The following is a 20,661-nucleotide window of genomic DNA, read 5'->3' on the forward strand; positions in this document are numbered from 1 at the left end:
TTGCCCTGGTACATGAATATAGATTTGGCAGATAGTTTTTTCTATAGTCAGAGGGCTGACTAGAGCGGATAATTTAACAAGCAGGAGGTTCCTGCATGTTGGAATTAGCTAGTTATCTCTCTCTCTCATCCATTGCTTGTTTGTTCATGTTTTGCTCATTCGGATGTATCCTAAAGAAATGAGATACCCAGCTATTAGGGTAGCGCCAGTTTCTAATTTGTTCCAGGAGTTCGTAGCCCTGGGTCGGAGTGCACCAGGTAGGATCTGTAGGTGTTCCCATAATACTTGTCATTGCATTCAGGTTGTACTTAGCTTTTTAATTTTCATGTTACTGGCTTTTGGCTGACCAGGTAACTATAAAAAGGTATAGCACCGCCGAGTGCTATGCTATGACTTGCTATACTTATTCTTTAGAAGTCAAGAAATAGCTTTTACTGAAGTACTTCCCTCTGCAAAGATTTACGCCCACTAAGTAACACTACCACTCTGCTGCAGCACTTTTACCCAGTTTATACTGGGGAAGGTCACCTGAAAAGCCAGAGTTTTGACTAAACTTGTCAGGTCCTAGAGAGAGATTTTTCAAGCCGGCCTCCAAAGCATCTTCTGGGATTCCTGGCAGATCAGGTTTTCTAGGGGAAGGAATTGCTTCTTTTTTCAGACACTGTTAGCATACGTATCACAACATGAAGCCCATAATCGCACTCAGAAGACGCTTTCCTCTTGTATGTCAGGCAAATTGTGTTTAAATTGGCATTTACTGAAATACGACTGCTGGAACTGTACCAGTGCTACTTATTACAACGAGCTACCCTTGGAGCAAAAAATGGCAACAGCCATTCAAAATAATAGAATTATAGTGCTATACAATTATAGCATTTCAGCTAGCACCACGGTAATGTTTCTCTTCCATACCTTTGAAGAGAACTTCAGAACCAAAATACTTCAATGAAATCCCTGTGCGTGTCTCTGAATTACTCCAGAAATCCAACTATGACTGGATTCAGCATGAAGATGGTAAAGTGATGTCATTCACTCCATGTTTTAGGCCTGCTAAAATAAAGCTTAGCAAAATACTGCTAAAGTAAGAGATGGAGAGTGAATGGAAAGATGATAGTGCATTCTTTTACATGTTTTCACTTACTGAAATGAGTAGATGTCCTCATCTTCTCCAGAGGAGAGATACCAGGCTTCTACATTCTGTTCCGAGCTTAGTAGAAAGGTGGAATCCCAGGTAATTGTTTTTGTTATTTTTACTTAGAGGTGGAGGTTGTTTCCCGGTATCTCTATGTTTCTTGCTATCTTTTCCATAGTAATGCTCACTTATGAAGAACAAGTTGATTTAGAAAACGATGAGCTGCACGTTCCCTCAATTAATGCACCCACCCACCTGGTAGTTGAGCTCCATATGGTCTTAGATTAGGAATGAGAGAACTTGCAATGCTCTTGCTTCTGTCAGGCCTCCAAAATCAAGCCTCTCCCCAGTGGGTTTTAGCTTTCCCTCAGAGTAACCCAGTTATAATTATTCCAACTGCAGGAGCCTTTCCAAGCCCTAATCTTTTAACTGAAACCGCAGCGGTTTGGGACAAGGGATCTGATTTCAATAGGACTTCTAGCCATCTTCCCACTCTACCTCCTGTCAGAGCTGCATTCACTCTTGCTTTGATTCTTCTTGAAAGAGACCTTATCCACCACCGAAAGGGAACTGTGTGCAAAGCCTTTGGTGCTGTCCCACCCTCTCAAACTAGAGACTTTTCTGCAGGTCAGTTAAATGCTATATATTCTTGCCTTACTGGTGTGCCTTACTGGGCTGTCCTTACTGGTGTGCCCATTTCGCCCTTTGCCCATCCCATTTAGTAGGAAGGAAAAACTACCGCTGTGAGCTAATGAAGCCTGTAATTTGCCATCTAGTTCTGCCATTAATATTAATTTATTACTGTGGAGTTTCTTCTGCTGTGTATTTTTGTGGAATTCAAACGAGGCCCGCTCTAATTTTTATGAGATTTGGAGCCATGATTTGGATCATAAAAACTTTGCATCCCATGATGACGTGACAGCATAATATGGCAAGAATGGCCTAGATCTTCTCTTCAGAGCATAAGAAGAGTCTGAACTACTGGTTTTATTTACTCCAGTAGCCCATCTAGCCTGGTTGTCTTTGACTGACTGTGACGGGTGGAGGATGCTTGCAGAAAGGCTGGAAGAAACAGGACAAGTGTAGGATTTTCTAACTTCTGTCAGTCGGAGGTTATGGGAATTTCCTGAGCCAGAGATTTCACTGGATTGCATCATCATGTTTACTAGCCATCGATAAGACTTATCGACTATAAATTGCCTGATTCGTTTTGAACTTTCTCGAACCTCCACATCATCCTTTGATGACAGTCCAAATAGCCTTTTTTAGTAAAACGGCTTTTGCAATAAGAAGGAGAATATGCACGAATTCCTACTTGGTCTAGAAGCCTGCTTCAGTGTAGGAGGGCTAAGACTGTTTTCTCCGATACTTTCTTGTTGCAATTTAGAAACACAGATCTTAACAATAATTTTTGGTGATAACCTAATCTTGCTGGTTTTCTTTCAGTTCAGATTTTTTTGCCCTTGTTCGTTTGGTTTTGTGGACTGATTACTAATGTCCTATGCCACGTGCATCCCCGCATGACTTGAAAAAAATTCCCTGCTGTGTTTTTGCATGGAAGATCAAAAAATGGATATGAACTGTGCATTGGAGGTTAGGTTGTGCCTCTAGGTTTGTTTCTCTCTCTTTTGCTTTCCTTCTTGTTATTTATTTTTCTTCCCTGGTTGTCTCGATTTTCATTCATTTCTCTTCTGTTCTCACACATCCGCTGTGGTTCCCCTTGAATTCTGATGGCAGGATGAAATTGGATCTCTGTGCAAAAACTAAGTATTATTATGTTAGGTTATTTTTATGTTCCCCAGAAATCTTGAAACAAACATACATTACACTGTATGGTAAAATGGAAATCGAAGAGGAAGAGAACTAAAGTTGAACAGTATATCGTATTAGTGGTTTAGTATCAATTTTTCACAGGAAATGGATGTTTGCCCCAGACAAAGACTAGAGGATGTTGGCCAAATACCTTCAGTTAACAGCAAAATGTCTTGAAGTCTTTCATGGCATTTAGAGATGATTGGCCTCAGCTATCATTAATAACAAATGGAAATTAATCTAAAGGCATTGTATTTACCTACTGCTTGGTAGTTTTGTTGTGTGTATAAGCACTGGTTACCCGTGGTTTAAAGAGGGACCCACACAGGATGCTTTCCTGCTGTGCTGGCTCACTACTGGTAGTCTAAAAAATGAAAAGGGACATGTCTGCTTCCCGATTTCCACATTCCTTGGAAGGTTTTTAAAACAAAATGGTTTGGATTCTCCTTGTGTGCCAAAAGGTGAGGTTCTCATTTAATCAGAAGACTCCAGAGTGATCTTAAACTATTGACACTTTGTGCTGCTTTACCGTAACTGTTTTTGTCTTCAGTTGCCCTTTTCCCATGCGCTGCTATTTCCCTTGCACATGCTATTTCACAGGACTGGGGAAATAAAAGGCCTGAGAAATTACAATTAATAAGAAAACCTGCGTGTTTCATAAGACCTTCCTTTGGAAAGTGATTAGGAACTCCTCTGTCCACTAGATCAGGTGTGCTAGGTGGTCAAGTGACTCCGCTGCTTCCTTAGCTGTCTGCCTGTGCTGTCTGCCTGCTTGTGTATAAACAAATTAGTAACACCCCTCCTCAAAAAAGAACAGATAAGGTGTGCAATACTTCTGAGAAAAACGCAAAGTCATTTGTATCTCAACTGATTTGCCAAGCAACCATTCTAAAATCAAAGATCCATAGGGAAAAACAAATCAAAAGAAGCAGTAACAAAGGAAATCTGCCAGTTGATGGCAGAATGCAAGATGTCCGTTACAATTAGAAAGCCCAGCTGAACTAAAGTTCTCCCCTACCTCCCCATACCAGAAGTATGAAAGCCGGACAAAAAATACTGAGGAGTAAATTGAGAGCAATAAGGGATAAAAACACTGAAATCCAATGAGGTACCAAGTTATGTCTGTATGTGTTAAAATGCAAAAGAAAAAATACAGTTTCATAGACAAGAGCTGTATGCCCTGAAAGGTGGAGAGATTCTCTTCCAGCTCATCTCAGAGCTGGATTACATCCTATGCACTCTTGCTCCAGCGCTCGGTCACTGGATGAGGGCAGTGTTAGGTTGCTTTTTAATTAAAGGATGTTTCCAACTCCTACATTTGTGAACAAAGTCAGGGCCCGTGGGTAACTGATGCAGTGGGAGCTTATGCCTGTAGACGACCTGATCTTCTGTTCTCAGGGAGGAGGAAAATGCTGTCGTTACTTTCCTGGCTGTAGAAGCTATGTCCTTCCTCCCTTCACTCCTCCCTCCCTTCTTCCCTCTTAAATGCCCGCTCCAGGTTGGGCAGTGCAGATACTGCAGGGTTTCACAGGCTCTTCTACACGCCCTGCAGTTGGACTGAACCCCTGTCTCATGGTCTCTGCCTAGGAAAAGCGTTTATGTGAATGCACGGTAGGCATAGCACATCCCTGGTAGCAACAAGGCAAGCAGAGATTCCCTCAAATTCCCGAAGGAAACAAGAGGACCTTTCTTTCTGACTGGCATTTCAGGCACTGGCAGGGGCCGTTGATAGTGAAAAAATCACAGAGGGCTTTGGCTCCTGGATTGCCTAAATCTGGGGGCCTCTGCTCCACTGGTGTCCACACCACGCCCTGGACCTGGGCAGCAGTATTGCCCTAGGTCTAAGTCCTTTACTTGTTACCGACGTGCTGTTGAGCTCCCTCCCATTCCATCCCTGCTTCTGTCCTTCTGCTCACGGGGAACTCACAGTCCGTAATAGAATCATAGAATCGTCTAGGTTGGAAGGGACCTTTAAGATCATCGAGTCCAACCATGAACCTCACACTGCCAAAACCACCACTAAACCATGTCTCTCAGCACCACATCTACCCATCTTAAATGCCTCCAGGGATGGCAATTCTACCACTTCCCTGGGCAGCCTGTTCCAATGTTTGATAACCCTTTCTGTGAAGAGATTTTTCCTAATATCCAGTCTAAACCTCCCCTGGTGTAACTTGAGGCCATTCCCTCGTGTCCTATTGCTTGTTACTTGGGAGAAGAGACCGACCCCCACCTCTCTACAGCCTCCTTTCAGGTACTTGTAAGGGAGCGATAAGGTCTCCCCTCAGCCTCCTTTTCTCCAGGCTAAACATCCCCAGTTCCATCTTCTGGCCAAGCAGGTGGAAGGGACAGTGTGTTCGTGTGAGGACCTGGAAGCGTCTGTCCTCATGTTAAAATGCAAAGCAGGTGGCTAGAGGAGCACTTTGGGATGCTCTGACATATCTCCTCTGAATGATGCTTTGTCTGTTGCGGGGAGACGGCATCAGGACATGCTACAAAGCCATACCTCTCTAGTGGCTGCAAATATTTGCCGTTGCCATCAGTGAATGGCGCGAGGGATCGGTTTCATACAAGGAGGATGATGACACATTTTAAGGCTCCCGTTCTCACCGTCACATGACTTTGTGTCCCCGCATTTCAGTCATTTCAGAGCAGTGCATCACCACCCCACTGGCGCATGCTGTGCTCTGTGTTTAGCAGCACATAGTTATGACATGGGGAGTGAAGAATGAAGTTTAATTCATGTCCTTAACTAACCCATAAGTGCGGGATTAACTGCCTACTGCATTCTTCTACTAAGTATTAATCACTTAACATTATTTTCATTTTTTTTTTTAAAGTCTTTTGCTTCCTCAGTGTATCAGTACACGACTTGGTTTGAAACCACGGGCTTTGAGGGGTTGCCGATACATTAGTCACACCATTGCTGTTGTCGGCCTGACAAGGGACCTGTTGTGTTCCTTCTGGGTGAAGGAAAAACTACACGTCGATGGGCTACAGCTCAGTTATCGAGGTTCGCCCTTGCTTCACAAACCTGTCTTCCCGGCTGTGGTAGAGTTAAAAAAAATAATTACAAGTTTTTCAAAGGATCACCCACATACACATGGTATGAGAGCTCTTTTCTTTGTTGGTTTCATTTTATTTGTACATGACTCACTCTTGGCAAAATGAGTGAGCCTCATGAGCCTGTAAAAATTCTGTTTGGATTAAATGATTTGCATTAAATGATTTATAACTGCAAGAAGGGTTTAATATTCCTGTAATTCCTTCAGGAAAAACAAACCGATCTTAATTCTTTCAAGTAGCTATTGCTTTCACGCCTGTTACTTCAAGACGCCATCTTACTCGCTCAAGCTGATAGCCGTTAACGAGGCTCTGGGTGCTTCTCCTTCCTGGCTTTCCCTGCCTCATGAATTAGAGATGGGTGGTAGGGATGCGCTGCCATCCTTTTCCCAGCACATCCTTCTCCCAGCACATCCCTCACGACTGAAGGCCAGGGAACCGCATGGCCTCCCCAAAACTACCCGCCTTTGCTCTCGGCCAGCAGCACCGCTTGGGCTGAGGGCGCCGCGATCCCGTTTCCCACCCTCAAATTTTCCCCCCAGTTTTGTAGCCGGCCTTCGTTTTCCTGGCGGAATGGGTGTCGGAAGGATCATGGTCCTCCTTTGGCCAAGCATCTGCCCGCGGCGCCTAACATGCGGCCGTGGATCGCCCAAAGGGCGATCCACGGCCGCATGTTAGGCGCCGCGGGTCCCACCGCATCCCACCGCATCCCACCGCATCCCTGGAGGAGAAGGGATTCCTCGGCGGCTCCCTGGGGCCCGCCGCGATGCAGCCGTGTGTGTGTGTGGGGATCCCGCTCGCCTGCGGCTTGCAGCCCCAGCGGCGCTACAAGTGGCCACCGGGGGCGGTTTTCGGCTGCGGCTCCGCCGCGGCTTCCCTCCGCCCCGCTCCCGCCTCCCGGCCACCCGGCTCCGCGGCCGCGGGGCGCGTTGCGTAAGGCTGCGCCGCGCTGCGCCGGGCGTCGCTCGGGGCGGCGGGGAGGCGAGGCCGGGCGGCCGGAGGTGAGCGGCGGCGGCGGGCGGGGAGCGGCGGGAGGCGCAGCGCGGCGCGGCGAGTGCGCGGCCCCGCGGGAGGCGGCGGCGCGGGCGGGGGGAATCCAGGTCACGTCCGCAGCCAGACGGCGGCTGGCGGGAGGGACGCGGCGAGAGGCAGCGGAGGGCGGGCGGGCGAGGGGAGCGGGGCAAGGCGGGCCGCTCCGCTCCGCCGGTAAGTCACTCGGGGTGCCGAGGTGCGTGTGGCCGGGGGGGGGGGGGGGGACGGCACAGCGCGCCCCGTCCGCAGGCGGGTGGGGCGGACAAGGGGGTGCCGGCGCCGCAGGTTGACACCCCCCACCACCACCTCCCCCGGCACCGGGGCACGCCGCGCTGCCCCCCGTGGTGGCCGTTCCCCGGTCCCGTTCCTCCCGCCGCCGCTCGCTATATTTAGCCGAGAACGGCGGCAGCGGCGAGCAAACGCTGCCGGGGCCAGGGAGTCGTCGGGGCGCCGGCCCGGCCGCGGCACCCGGGGGGCGAGCGGTCGCCCGGCCCGTCGGGGAGGGCAGGGAGCGGAGCGGCGGAACCCGGCGGTGTTCATCCCCGGTGGAGGCGGAGGTGGGGGGGAGCCGGGGGCGTGCGTGTCTGCCGGCGTTTCCTTATTTATTGACGTTTTGCAGCCTAGGTGGTGTTTTCCCCGTTAAAAGAGTTTATCCATTGAAGTTTTATTTGACTTTATCCGAAGGGAACAGCAGCAAGCAACAACAACAACAGCAGCAGCAATCCGTCAAGTTAAAAAGCCAAACGTGTTAATTGTTAACTAAATATAGCAGGGGAAGGCTTGGGAGCTGCCGTGGGTGGGTCGATCAGGCAGCCGTAGGAGTAAAAAGGGAAAAGGGAGAATTGTCATCCTTACGGAGCCGTTTGCCGGCGGGGACGGTGGCACCTGTTCCGGTGAGCGGCAGGAGCCCCATAGGTCCGTGGTCCCCAGAAACCTTGTTTGCACTCCTGCGATCCAGGCGGTGGAAGCAGAAACACAGGTTGAAAAAGCTGTAATAAATGCCAGCTCTGACTCAGGAGGGCGAATGAGAGACGACTTTTTTTTTTTTTTCCCCCTACAGTATACACTTTTATTATTTTAACTTAACGCAAAATTCAGACCGAGCCATCTGCTAGTTATAGCAATATATTTAGCTTTTATTTACAAAACTTAGTCTGTCGTAAATATATGTTTGCATAATTGATAGACTGTGTATATCTTTTTATAAAACGATTTGTTTTCCTTTTGCAGTTCAGTACTACTTGGGTGTTGAGACAATTTACTAGATTTTCTGGTTCCTGTTTTCCCAGCTCCAACTTCTGAATAAACATCTGAGGGGGAAAAAAAAAAGCCAGAGCAAAGGGTTTGCTCTTTATAAGAAATTTCTGTAGTAAGAAGGTAATTTTCGGGAGACTTTAATCGTAATCAGTGCAGTTGCATTAGTTAGCAGTATTGCCTTACAGTGGGAGGCTTGAGTTCTCTCCCTTACTTTGGACTTTAAATAATATAAGTTTAATTGTATAGCCTTTTTTTTAAGTGAAGAAGCTGGACTAAGTCAGTGGAAGGTATAGCCCTTCATTTTCTCATAGAACAGCTGTCTAAGGCGCAATAACAACAAAAGTTTTGTGAAACTGGATATGCCTACTTTCTTCCTCACAAGACATTTTTATTTTTTTTTCTCATTTCTACTAACTGGCTCAGAATCATCCTTCATATTAGTCCCGGGACCCTTAAATTAGTCTCAGCCTTCCTTCAGTTTATTTGAATTGGTGACCTTTGGATGAGCTGGTGTGCTCCATTGTTACTTGCTAATGATGGAATAATCCAGTCCTGACGTACCAGTTGTGAAACTGACGGCACTGCTGCCGGATGGTCCCGAGGAAGTTTAAATGTCTTATGGCTCTGTGTTGGAAGAGGGAGGATTTAGCTGTGGTTTGCAATGGCTTTTAACTGTGCAGACTCTGATGTTCGGAGCTGAAAGGGCTCAAACCAAAGTCTGTTGGAGTCGATGGAAAATATCCCATTGATTTTTAGTGGTTTTGGATCCGGTCTTGCATGAGCTAGTGTTGAGCACATCATGGCTACTCCAGATTGTTCAGTGCTTTTGAAATTCTTTGCATATCCAAGTCATTATGTAAAGTCAAATTTATTGTGCTGTCTCCTTCTCCTGTGTGGGAACCTTCGTTTGCTGAGTAGAAAGTGGCGGTGGTGCTTTTGTTCACTCTTTTATATGCTACAGCATTAATTTTATTATCTGATCATCTCCTGTTATGAGAGGACAACTTGTATGCTTTTTCCTAATTCCCCTCCCAAATTGGGGGGGGGGGGGTGGGTTTGGAAAAAGTGGACCTGCTTTCGCTGAGGGCTGCTTACCCTGCAGACAGGTTTCTTCAGGTATTTTTCAATGCGTTTAGGGTAGTGGGACATCTGAAGTTGTAAAACATGCTTTCTCTGATGTGCGTATTGTAATTCCCTTGTTCAGTAGTGTCGTGGTTTTGGCCGGATTGGCCAATCAGAACGACAGATGGCCCTTCCCCCCGCCTCTCCTCAGAGAGGAGAGGAAGAGATAAGGAGATTTATGAGTTTAGAAAAAGAACTAAACTACTTTAATGAAAATAATAATAAATAAGAACATAGTAAATAATTATAGAATAATAAAAATTAAAGAAAAAAGTATACAATATATACAAAACCGTACCCAGCTCCCAGGATGACGATCGTGTCACCAGCAGACACAGGGAAAGTCCCAGACTGGAGTCAGCGACGGACAGGAGCCGAATTCCAGAACTAGAGTCAGGAATGCTCAGATCGGGATCAAAGGCAGACGAACAGACAGGGTCCTCCTCAGACGTCGGCCATTGAAGAAAAAACGAGCCAGAGCCCCCTTGCCCCTTTGATCCCTCAGCTTTTATACTGAGCGTGATGCATTGGGATGGAATACCCTGTTGGTCAGTTTTGGGTCACCTGTCCCGTCCGCTCCTCCCTGCGGGTGGGACCCCTCTACGCTTCTCCGCTTCCGACTCTCTAACGGGGCAAACAGCGAAGTTAGCTGACCTTGGTTGTTATAGCAAAAAGTATCAGCAAGAGCCTCTGTGCGTACCATTCCTTGGTATAACCAGGTCTTATCACTCTGAGAGTGAACAGTTTCTGACCAATATGCGGTTAATTTCAGACTTTAGTCAGTTAGAAGAGGCCCAGCTAAAAAGTAAAATTACAAATCAGAAAATTGGTTATGTTTTATCTCAAACCAGGATAAGTATATGGTTGTTTACTGCTTTTTTTTTCTTTTTTTTTTCAAAGGTGAAGGGGAGAAAGTTGTTAGTGATAACAGATACTGGTATTCCATAGAGAAGCTCGTAGAAAACACATACCTGTGGTAGGCATATATCCTCTCCTGGCTTCCCTGTTGTTGATGATGAGCAGGATTTTTCCTCTTGGCTATATGTAAAAACCCAGCCAAAAGAAAAGTAGGGAGGAGAAGCATTACTAAACTCAAATCATGAAAGTTTGTCAGAGTTTATTGTGTAGTGTAGCCTGTCTTGAAATTTGATTCTATTTGGATGGGAATCAAGAGACGAAACCTCAAAAAAGGCACCTGATTTGAGGCAGGACATCCTCCAGCAAGAATCTCATTTGCTACCGGAAGGGTGAGACCAGGAATTTTGGCTCCTTGTAAAAGGAAATTCTAGAGCTCATTATCTCTCCTCCATCGTATTCTGGTTTACTGATTTGGGGTTTGCTTATTACTAAAAGTTGAAGAAGGCAAAAGAGGCATGCATATGAAAGAAGCTCAGGTAAATAGCCTGTGATGAGGGAAGGCATGAGAAGGAAGGTGACACAATTTCTGGGAGCCTTCGTGTCTTGGATTTCCTTCTAGGACTTGGGAAGTGCAAATTCTTCCCGCCAAACTAATTTGCTCTTTAATGGGAGATGGCTGTCATGGCAGAAGGCAGAGCCGTACTGCAGGATGCAGAGCTGCGTATTTCTTCTCTCTTGTCCTTTTGCATGCTGGATTTCCAAAGCACGTGAGAATCTGGCATCTGGAGGAAGGGAGGAGATACCACTGGGGCACTGTCCACCTGCCCACCTGGATCGAGGCAACTCATCCATCTGTTGGTTTCTAGAGGGTATCACCAGGATCTAAATTTATGAATTTTCTGTCAGACAGGGTCTTGATCAGGAAAGATTTTCGTATTTCCACAGTTTGTCTTTGTTCCCTCCTTTCGAAACGTTGGAAGTGGTTACATATACAGTCCTGGAGTCTCTCCTGCACGGCCCTGTTCAAATAAACAAACAAACAAATAAATAAACACATGCCGTTCAGTATCTCCTCAGGTTTAGTAGAGCGGAATTCTGCTAAGTCATGAAGGGATTCTCCTTCTTGTATCTGCTTAACTGACGTCAGGCTTCTGAGTGGTTGAGGAGGTCTATACTGGCAAATGCACTATAGGTGCGTTAGTGCGGGGGTCTGCTTGGGTTAATTTGTCCCATCAAAGAAATTAGTAGAATAATTGTTGTGGCCAGTAGTGTGCCAGTACTGCTTCTGACAGTTCTTGAACTTCTTGTTGTGCGACAGAGAAAAACTCTCGTCTTCTCAGGGATGAGCTAGGATTTTACATATTTTACAGGGATGACTAAACAAGTAACGCGTGTATTACAAGAACCTTTGTTATGAAAATCAAGAGCAGACTATAAATAAACTTAATTTCTGTGTAAAGATTAAAGAACTGTATTTCTTCAATTCTCTGTCATTTCATTGGTTGTATGTGGTCCAAGAGGGCATTTTGAATAAAGTAACTGAATCTTGCAGAAGTTGTTTCTCTCATTTAATTCACAACACGTGAATGAGATCGTTACCATTACTCACCACCATTACTTTGCTTTAAACATGGTTGTGGTCGGGGGACGCTGAAAGTAAAAAGAGCAGTTGAAAAACGTGGGTTCTGTTCGTAACCTTTTCAGTTTATGGTCACACTGCCAAAGTCCATGTAACAGCCTGCAACTAGACAGGATGAAACTGTAAGCAAATAAAATGGCTTTTTAAAATAAGAAAATTAAGTTGTGTGTTCAATTCTGAATTATTTTGGTCATAAAAATTTTCATTTTCCTCTGACCTATTGTAGCTTACTAGGAATTGAATATCCTGTGAAACTTGAACCAGTAAATTAGTCAAAGAATAAAGGAATAAACTGCTGTTTAGAAAATAAATCACTGTATATCCTTAAGTGTTTTAAATGTACAGAATTGTAATAATTTTTCCTGATGAGCTAAAATGGTAAATACTCTTATGTTATAATTAGATTATACTCATGAAGGCAATGTGATCATTCTAGATTACAAAACTGTTCTGTGTCCTCTGGTGACCCTAACCCAATAAATTAGGGTTCTGTTTTCCATTGGAAGAAATAAAAGGGCTGACTGTCCACCTGCTTAATAGGAAGGTAGAAAACAGGGCAAGATAATCAATGTCTCTTCAAGTGATTTTAAAGTCAAAAATGTAAGTCTTCTCATTGCTGGACGAGGAAGGAGTGAAGTTGGTACATGTAGAATGAAATCAGTTGTATGTATGCATATGCAATGCGTTCTTTTCTGTCTTGGATAGAAGTTTGTTAATTCTGCTCACCTGCTAAATATTTTTGCCTATTTAAGACTGATGTTTGAATGTGTTCTGGATTACATTGTTTGAGTTGGTGGGAATGGACTGTAAGCCACAGGTACAGCAGCAACGTTGCTTGGCTGTAGGATGTGCTTTGGAACAGCTGCCGTGTAGGAAAATAGAGGAGCTCTTTGAAGAAGATCAGAAGTACTTTTCAACTACGTAAGTGGTTGGATCATTGGACAATTGCTCAGTAACTGATATCGTAGTGACACGCATGTGGATGAACCATTTAAAAAATATTCACAAGAAAAATACACTTAAGTGGGTAAGAACAGCTGCTTTCATCACCTTTGCAAGTTGGCTTCCTTGAGCCATGTGTCATGTTTGCTCTCATTATCTACATCTCTGCAATGTTCTTGAACTCTGGGCCTTTTCCTTTCTCACGCATCATGAGTTTGCAGACCTTCATGTCTTTCTTCCACTGCCTTGGTCTTGTACTTTGGCCTCCCTTAGTATGCTGTTAACTCCACACCTCCCACCCATGACTTTGTGGTACTTCCCTCGACTCCGCTGTGCCAGCGACTTGCCACGTGCTCCAGCCAAGCTGTACCTCAGCAGGTATGGAGTGCTGCTGCTACTCCTTCTTGGTTCCCTACCTACAGAATGAATTAGCACTAATAAATTGAAGATATTTTTTCTTTAGCATTGTTTTTTCCTCTGGCCTTTAGCACAGTCTTATCATTCCTGGTCCATTTGTCTACCTCCTTGCAACTTTGGACAGGTAGGATTGCCTTCATGTCGCTTCGTACCATGTCTTCTAGCTTTACATTAAAATAATTTTATTTCCATGGCTCATTAACTTATCCCTGGCTCCTTTTTTTTTTAATATTTCAAACAACTTTTTAAAAAAATGTGGTATGTTTGCGTGCAAGGTGCTTCAAAGTGTAAGCATGAGCTGTAGCATTTCTATACAAGTCTTAGAATAACTTTATTAATGGCTTTAGGAAATGGAAGGGTTTACCTGGAGCCGCCTTTTTTTAACTTAGGTGTCTTCTTTCCATATTGCATTTATTCCTCTAAAAAAGATAAGGTGAAACACATTATCCAGTTAGATAAACAGGGAAAGAATCCGTACAGAGTTGTATCCGTTTAAATCCAGAATATACATGCCCATGCACATATGCGCTAGAAGAGTATTAGCCTATAAAATATTTATGACAAATTTCATTTTTAAAGCAAAATAATTAGTTCCATTAATCATTAAAGTAGAATTTTATTTCTACAAATATAGAGAAAATTATATCTGGAACACAGAATACTTTCTATGCAGCACTGAACTGCATGTAGTGTATGTTGTGCCCATTTCACTGATAGGACTTACTGAAGTGATTTGGTTTATTGAAGTGCTCTGTGTGACCAGAATAAAACAGCTTAGTTGAGCCAGAGAACTTGGATCAACTGTTTAACTGCATAAGTTGATGATTATTAAAGTTATAATGTCAAGCACTAAGGAAAAGAAATACCAGAATTAAGGTTGATTATGCAGCCTTAATTCATGTAACTTTGAGTATATGCAAATAAACTAAGGTTTAGAGTCCAGGGATGGTACTGCTTCACTTGAGGTTCTTTGCATTATGTAGTAATAGTTTGAAAACTACAGTTCCTCTTCATTTGAAACCATGAAACTTCTGAACATCAGATCACAGGGAGCGCGGTTGGTTACGTAGAATATGGGGAACATGTGATCCTTCCCTGTAAATTGTACACATGTATTAGTAATTTGTCACTGGTTATTGTGAATTTTGAGTTGAAAATCACTTAGCTCTGCACCGTGAAGGTGTCTACCCTGATAATCTGATTTAGCATTCAACTGTTGTAAACGGTTGAGCTCGCTCTTTATTTATTTATTTATTTACCCCACCCCAAAGTCCCCTTCCTCCAATACTTTACACTTTTCTCCTTTGGCGGAAATAAGACGGGGATGCTAAAGACATCTTTTTTCCTTGAAGAGTCCTGTGCATGGAGATGCCATCCTCAGCCTCATTTCCCCATAGTATGTTGTGTCACTTGCCCTGGTTGCTGCATCTGGCAGATGTTGAAGGCAGCCGCCATGCTCCTGCTTTGGCAGAGTGGGTTGGACTGTCCTTGGTTCCCTCTGACAGGGTCTTCTTGTCACCAAAAGGGATAAGTCAACAACAAGAGTCCCTGCTTGCTGTGGTGTTGACTGGACCCTGTGTTTTTGTCTCTCATCTTTCTGCATTACCGAGTGTTGGGTTCTTTGTTGTTGTGTTGGTGTTTTTTTGTCCCCCATCCCACTGCCTTTTGGCATCTCCCTCCCTTGCCCCCCAACTTGGCAGTTGCGTTGCCCATGTATGTGACCATTGGCACGTGCTGTGAGACTTTGGCAGAAGTGGTGATAACCTCCAAAATGTACGAAGCCTTCTTTGTTGCCCAGTAGGTTGCTGCACAAGATACTGTCTTGATGACAGCTGTCTTCATTTCCATTGAACTGTGGGAGAACCCAGGGACTGTTCCGATAGTCAGGCTTCCTGGGAAGCCCTTTTGCTTTCATCCTTTGCCCAGGGAAGATGAATCCCACCTGCTGTCACTCTCCTGGTAGGATGCAGGGAATGTGTGTGGAGCCATTCTGGCCATGCTTGTCCAGTCGGTGGGTGGTGGGAGTGTGTTTTTTGAGGCAGAAAGATCTTCTACTGTGATCTCTTCAAGAGGCCTCGTATCAAAACACTTCAGTTTTGTGAACGTAGAAGTGCTTTCTCTGCTAGGAGGTTAGGTGTGGGCGGGACTGGTGTGGCCTGGGGCAGGGAAGTGCTGGATTCCCTAATTCTCTCTGTAGAGCTGTTTCCTGAGCTAGCCCTTCTGGTCTCCCCATCCTACCTCCAGTGATGTGGATTAAGATGTCTTGCTTTGGTGTAGGATGCTTGGAAGGGAGAGTGCCAGGCTAAGGTGCTTCCTTTCCTCTGCTGCTTCTATCTCCTTCTCTGCCTTACTTTCTCTTTAGGGCAGATTGCCCATTTCTTCCGTGGACCTACAGCTGTTTGCCTTCAGCCTTCCTTTTGCAGCACAGCCCTGAGTGCTGTCGGTGTTCACCATTTACGGTCAAGGTTAGTTATGATTGAACCTGCCAGCTGTGGTTGTGGAGTGTTTCAGCGTTTCCCCCCACCTGTCTAATAGTAAATCCTTTGTTATCAAGCCCTTACTTTGCCTTCTTCATGAGAGACAGAAGGGGTTAGTGCCTAGCAGCCAGGCTTTGAGAGTGCTTTTCTTGGCATCTGTTGGTGAGGAGCTTTCATGGCTCCAAACCAGAGGACATGGAGTGGACAGAGCCTTGCCAGCCCGTCCAGGTCACGGTTCTGGTCTGATTACTGGAGGAAGAGGGACAAGCAGGCTTTCCTCAAACTGCCCCAGACCAGGGGTTGGTGTGCCAGGCAGCTGCTCTCCCTTGGCCTCTCCATTGCCCCAGTCCATCCCAGTTTGCCGAACTGCAGACCAGGGGCATGGGGCAGACACCATGGCCAGCTAGCTGGCAAGGGGGTGAACTTCTGTAGGCTCACTGGGCTCTCCTGGGGGAGAGGGCAGACTTGGCCACACTTGTTTCCACAGCCAGGACAATACCTCTGGCCTTTGGGCTCTGCACTGGCTTCTTTACAGTGCCTGTTACCTGGCTTGGAGCTATGTATATGGAGAAACGTGTATATATAGTGTACTTCCTTCTGTTTTCAGGTGTCTTCAGATCTTCTGAAATACCTGATAGCAGGTAGATTCAAGAATCTGAATGTAACAAGTTTTTTTTCCAAATGCTATAAAAATTTTTGTGGAGCACAAATAAACTCTGGCAAGCCCCTCTCCCCCATTTTCCCTTTCTGACTAGATTTCCACAGGGACGGCTGGGTTAATTCTCATTATAAGGGCCTTGCTTGCCGAATTACAGGTTCTGTTCCAAGGAATAGGAGAACTCAAGTAGTTGAAAGAAAAGGAGTCTAAAATCTTGCATAAAGGGAAAAACCCCCAACATTTTCTTTGGCTACTTCTGCAGAGGTAGCAAGACCATTTCGACTGGTTGAACATCAGCACAGGTTGCCCAGAGAGGTTGTGGTGTCTCCATCCTTGCAGATATTAAAAACCCAGGTGGTCATCGTCCTGGGCAACCTGCTCCAGGTGACCCCGCCTGAGCAGGGGGGCGGATCAGACATTCTCTAGAGGTGTCTTCCAGCCTCAGCCATTCTGTGACTGAAACTTTATGAAAAAATTTATCTCGAGATGGGCAGTCTGATATGGGGAACAGCAGTTCACTTGGTTAGAGATGAGTGCAGTAAAAAATAATCTAAGGTTGATTTATTTAATTGGAAGTATAGAGTGTACTTTAAAAATAAGCTGGTCTGCTAGGCTTGCCTAGCGGTTCAGGCAAGTCGATAAAAATATTATGAATTCATACCAAAGTAACAGAGAGGAAATCTTACTGGTTCTGTCTACACAAAAAACTTAAGCCGCTCTGTAACTTTAAAAAGTGCCCTAAATGCATTTTCCATGCACACATCGAAGTTGTGAGCTTACTTAAAACTTAGAACCAGAATTCGTGCTCTCGCCTTTGAACGTAAGGGGCCAACGCTCAGGATCATTGCCTTTGATCCCATAGAAAGAGTCATATGCGCATAAAAAGCCAGGACTTGGCTGCTGTTAAGAAGTCATTTTCTGATCATACTTTGCTCATAGCAATGGAAGTGTAAAAAGCCAACTCTACATAAGCAAAGTACTTCATGAACCCTTGCCCTCCCCGCTCCCCTTGACCTTTGCTGCCCAGTTTGGCTCCCAGAGCTTTTCCAGACATGTCTTGCTTGGGTTATATGTCTCTCCAGTGAGAAACCCAGGTTCTGAAAGCAAAAAAGTGCTGGAACTGCAGCCACAAAACCTGAACTCAAGCAGACAATCTTCCCTCTCCCATTACTACTACGCCTACTCAATGAGGCAGCCCTGTGGGGACGGTGTGGACGGTGGCTGGCAGCCAGGGCATGTGCCAGACATCCCCTCACCTTTGCTCGTAGCTCGGGCTCATCCACAAGTGGCAGCTGAAAATTCATGCCCCTAACATAAGTTCACATCAGTTTAACCCGTGTTTTGCAACACCACTGCAGGCTGCCTTTTTTCCCAAAAGCTTTCTGTTTCTCACTATTTTTTACATATTTTATTTCCTCCTCAACTTAGGAGGACTAGCAGGAAGGCTCATCAGCAATTTACCTTGGAGATGGAAGGCAAAGGGGAAGTGGATTGCTGACAGGATATTGCTCGCTGTCTGGGCAAGCATAACGTGCAATAAGACAAAAAGCTTGGACTTCCCTTTGTGATGTTCAACTCCGAGCCAAGTTACAACTTGAGCTCAGTCCCTTCAAAACATGTCTGTGTAGATACAGCCGTAGTCCATTTTGATGTTCATGAGTCTGCAGCTGAATTAATTAATTGATGGTGCAAGAAAGATGTTTAAAGGCAGAGCTTTACCGCTCATAAGTCCAAATCTACAAGATCAAATCTACAGTCTGAATTTTTTTTTTAATGTTCTGTTACTAAGGGTTTTCTCACAGATCATGCCTAATCTTGGCAATATTTATTTAGGTCTTGCTCCTTTAAATAGCTTTGGAGGAGTGGAACATCCCGTACTTTTGCAAAGACCTCCTGAAGTCAGTGAAAGCCATTTGTGGACATGGGCAGCTGAAAGAAGCAAATGCATTTGCGTGCCCTGCACAGTTGCAAGCCAGTCTGTGTTTGGGAAAGGAGAGTAGTAGTATAGTATTACTGTGTTTGCTTTGGAAAGTAATCTAATCTAAAAGAGCTCAAAACAACTTGCAAATTAGGATTGTGAAAACCTCAATATCATTTTTTCTTCTGTAAGAGAACAAGTATTTAAACCCAGAAGGAGCAGTACTCAGGAAGAATTTGAGAGATTCACCTTGGCAGATGTTGCAAGGCATGGGACAGAATAGGACTAAGCTTTACCTATCGCTGTGTGAAGGTTAAGAGCTGCAATCTCTGTTAGGAGATCCAGATTTCACAACGCTCAGGTGATGGTGTAAGAGGAAGAAGGGTGTGGGCAAAACTACAGAGTGACATATGAGTAATTCAAGGCCTCACCTGTTTTCCCATCTGGAGAGCAGGGCTAAGTGGGGAAAGCAGATGGGAAGATCAGAAGTTAGAGTTTAAACGCTTACTTTTGCTGAGCTTATCTTTATTAAGGGTAATCTTCGTGGATTCGTGTTTGTTGTGTGCTTTTTGTATTTTTGGATGGATGTTTTTTAATTGAGTCAGAAGAAATAATGTCTTTAATATACCGTATCAGAACAGCAAGTCTGAGCTACAAGGATATAGCCAGCAGATGCCAGCAGTCTTTGTGATACTTTACTGTTAATTTACTTAGGATATGGTTTCTTCAATAATGTATCTAGTAGTGAACGAGCTACCTTTTTAATAATATCAAAGGGCTGGAATTACCGTCTCATTTCTGTGTGAAAAAGTCTTGGTGAGTATCAAAGGCAGATTATGACCTTAAGTAGTGCCCAGAAGTGGTATGTCAGAAAAGAAAAGTTATGATCCTAACAATGACTTTTGAAATTCAGTGAACATTATATATTTTTAATAAATATACATCTTCCTGCAATATTTGAAATCAGGAGTCGGGACTCCGAAATGAAACTTAGTATTAAGTACAGCTGAGATTGACTTCCGTGGTTATTACTGCCTGAGAAATGAGAAAGGCAGGAATAAAGGTAGGTGATACAAGCTTAATATTTTCCAAAGGTCAGCAGTTTTGTGAGCAAAATGATGTGCTTACAGTGTATTCTTCAGATAGAAATAATTTTATCTCCAGTACTAAATTTGGAATCAGTATACCCATCCATCTGCATCTGTATATGTCAAGCCTAATGTCTTGATTTAGGGATTAAATTTGTACCGTGTTCTTGTTTGGTTTTCTTCAGACTTTTGCTGTACCGCTTGGTTTTCTTCTGACGTAAGGCGGAGTCTTATTGATGAATTTTGTTGTATATGTTGTCTACTGTTATCTTCATGAAAAACTTGGTGAAAGTTTGTGAAACCTCAGTATAAGAGTCCTTTACATGTCAGTTAGCCAGTGATATTAATATTTAAAGTAATTAATGCTGTTCCCTTTTTAATCCAAGCTAATGTTTTCTAATATAACAAAACCTAACAAATTAAGATACTGTACTCTTCTGTTATCTCTGGATGTGCAGCGTAGCACATATTTTTGTATCTTTTGAACATTTTGTAGATTCGTAGCTGAATTTCTGCTAGTAAACACATTATATTTTTGAGTCAATACTTTTCATTTTCTGTCAACACTAACATTCAAGTTATGTTTCTGCTGAATTACTCATTGTTAGTGAAGAATAATTTTACCACTTTGGTTAATATAAGAAATTGGGACATTATTAGGGTGTTGGCCTTGATGTTTCCATGACAGGTTAGCTGCTTTGATCTGGCTGTGTTGACAGTAAAATTGGGTCTTCTGCTTGGACGTGTAGGAGAAATACGTGTTTGGTTAGACCGTTATCGAATTGGAGGAAGTAACTAGAATCGGTAAAGCAAAGACAGGCACAGTAATAATAAAAAAAGAAGAGAGGAAAAAAATAAGCAATACAGGGTCATGCAGAACACTGTCGCTTTGCTGGTACAATTTATGGCTGTAAGCAGAGGTCGTGGCGTCACTCTCTGGCCATCCCAGCTCTTCCCAGCTTTGTACCAGTTTCCTATGGCCAGTCCTGGGACACTGTGTTCACTTTTGTGTGCCCCTCTTTATTTGTTATTTTTTCTACACCAGAAGAGATTAAACAGAAGAGAGTTCAGGGAGGTGTTGGAAAAATAATAGAGGGAGCGAAAGGCAAAGTGCATTAGCAAAGACTGCAGGGTGTCTGCGTACGTATATTGGCGACGCGTGTCTGAATTGTCTGAAAGTGTTTGTAAAGAGTGACCGTAAAGAGTGAAAGTGGCTTTTAATTTTAACAAAAGGCTCTCTGATTGG

General features: G+C 44.2%; 1 protein-coding gene across 7 annotated transcripts in view; it reads left to right on the forward strand.

The window, feature by feature from the left end:
* Positions 1 to 20,661, forward strand: part of THRB (thyroid hormone receptor beta) — a 177,180-nt gene that overhangs the window by 6,196 nt on the left and 150,323 nt on the right. The window contains exon 1 of one of the 7 annotated variants that reach the window (XM_054190831.1): positions 6,954 to 7,008. The exons of 4 other annotated variants lie outside the window; for them this stretch is intronic. The gene's annotated coding sequence lies outside the window, so the exon portion shown is untranslated. Of the gene's footprint in view, positions 1 to 6,953; positions 7,009 to 7,172; positions 7,214 to 20,661 lie in introns of those variants that run through there. 2 more of the 7 variants (XM_054190828.1, XM_054190832.1) reach the window with 2 other exon arrangements.

Source organism: Rissa tridactyla, chromosome 2, assembly GCF_028500815.1.
Source record: "Rissa tridactyla isolate bRisTri1 chromosome 2, bRisTri1.patW.cur.20221130, whole genome shotgun sequence".
Taxonomy (NCBI): domain Eukaryota; kingdom Metazoa; phylum Chordata; class Aves; order Charadriiformes; family Laridae; genus Rissa; species Rissa tridactyla.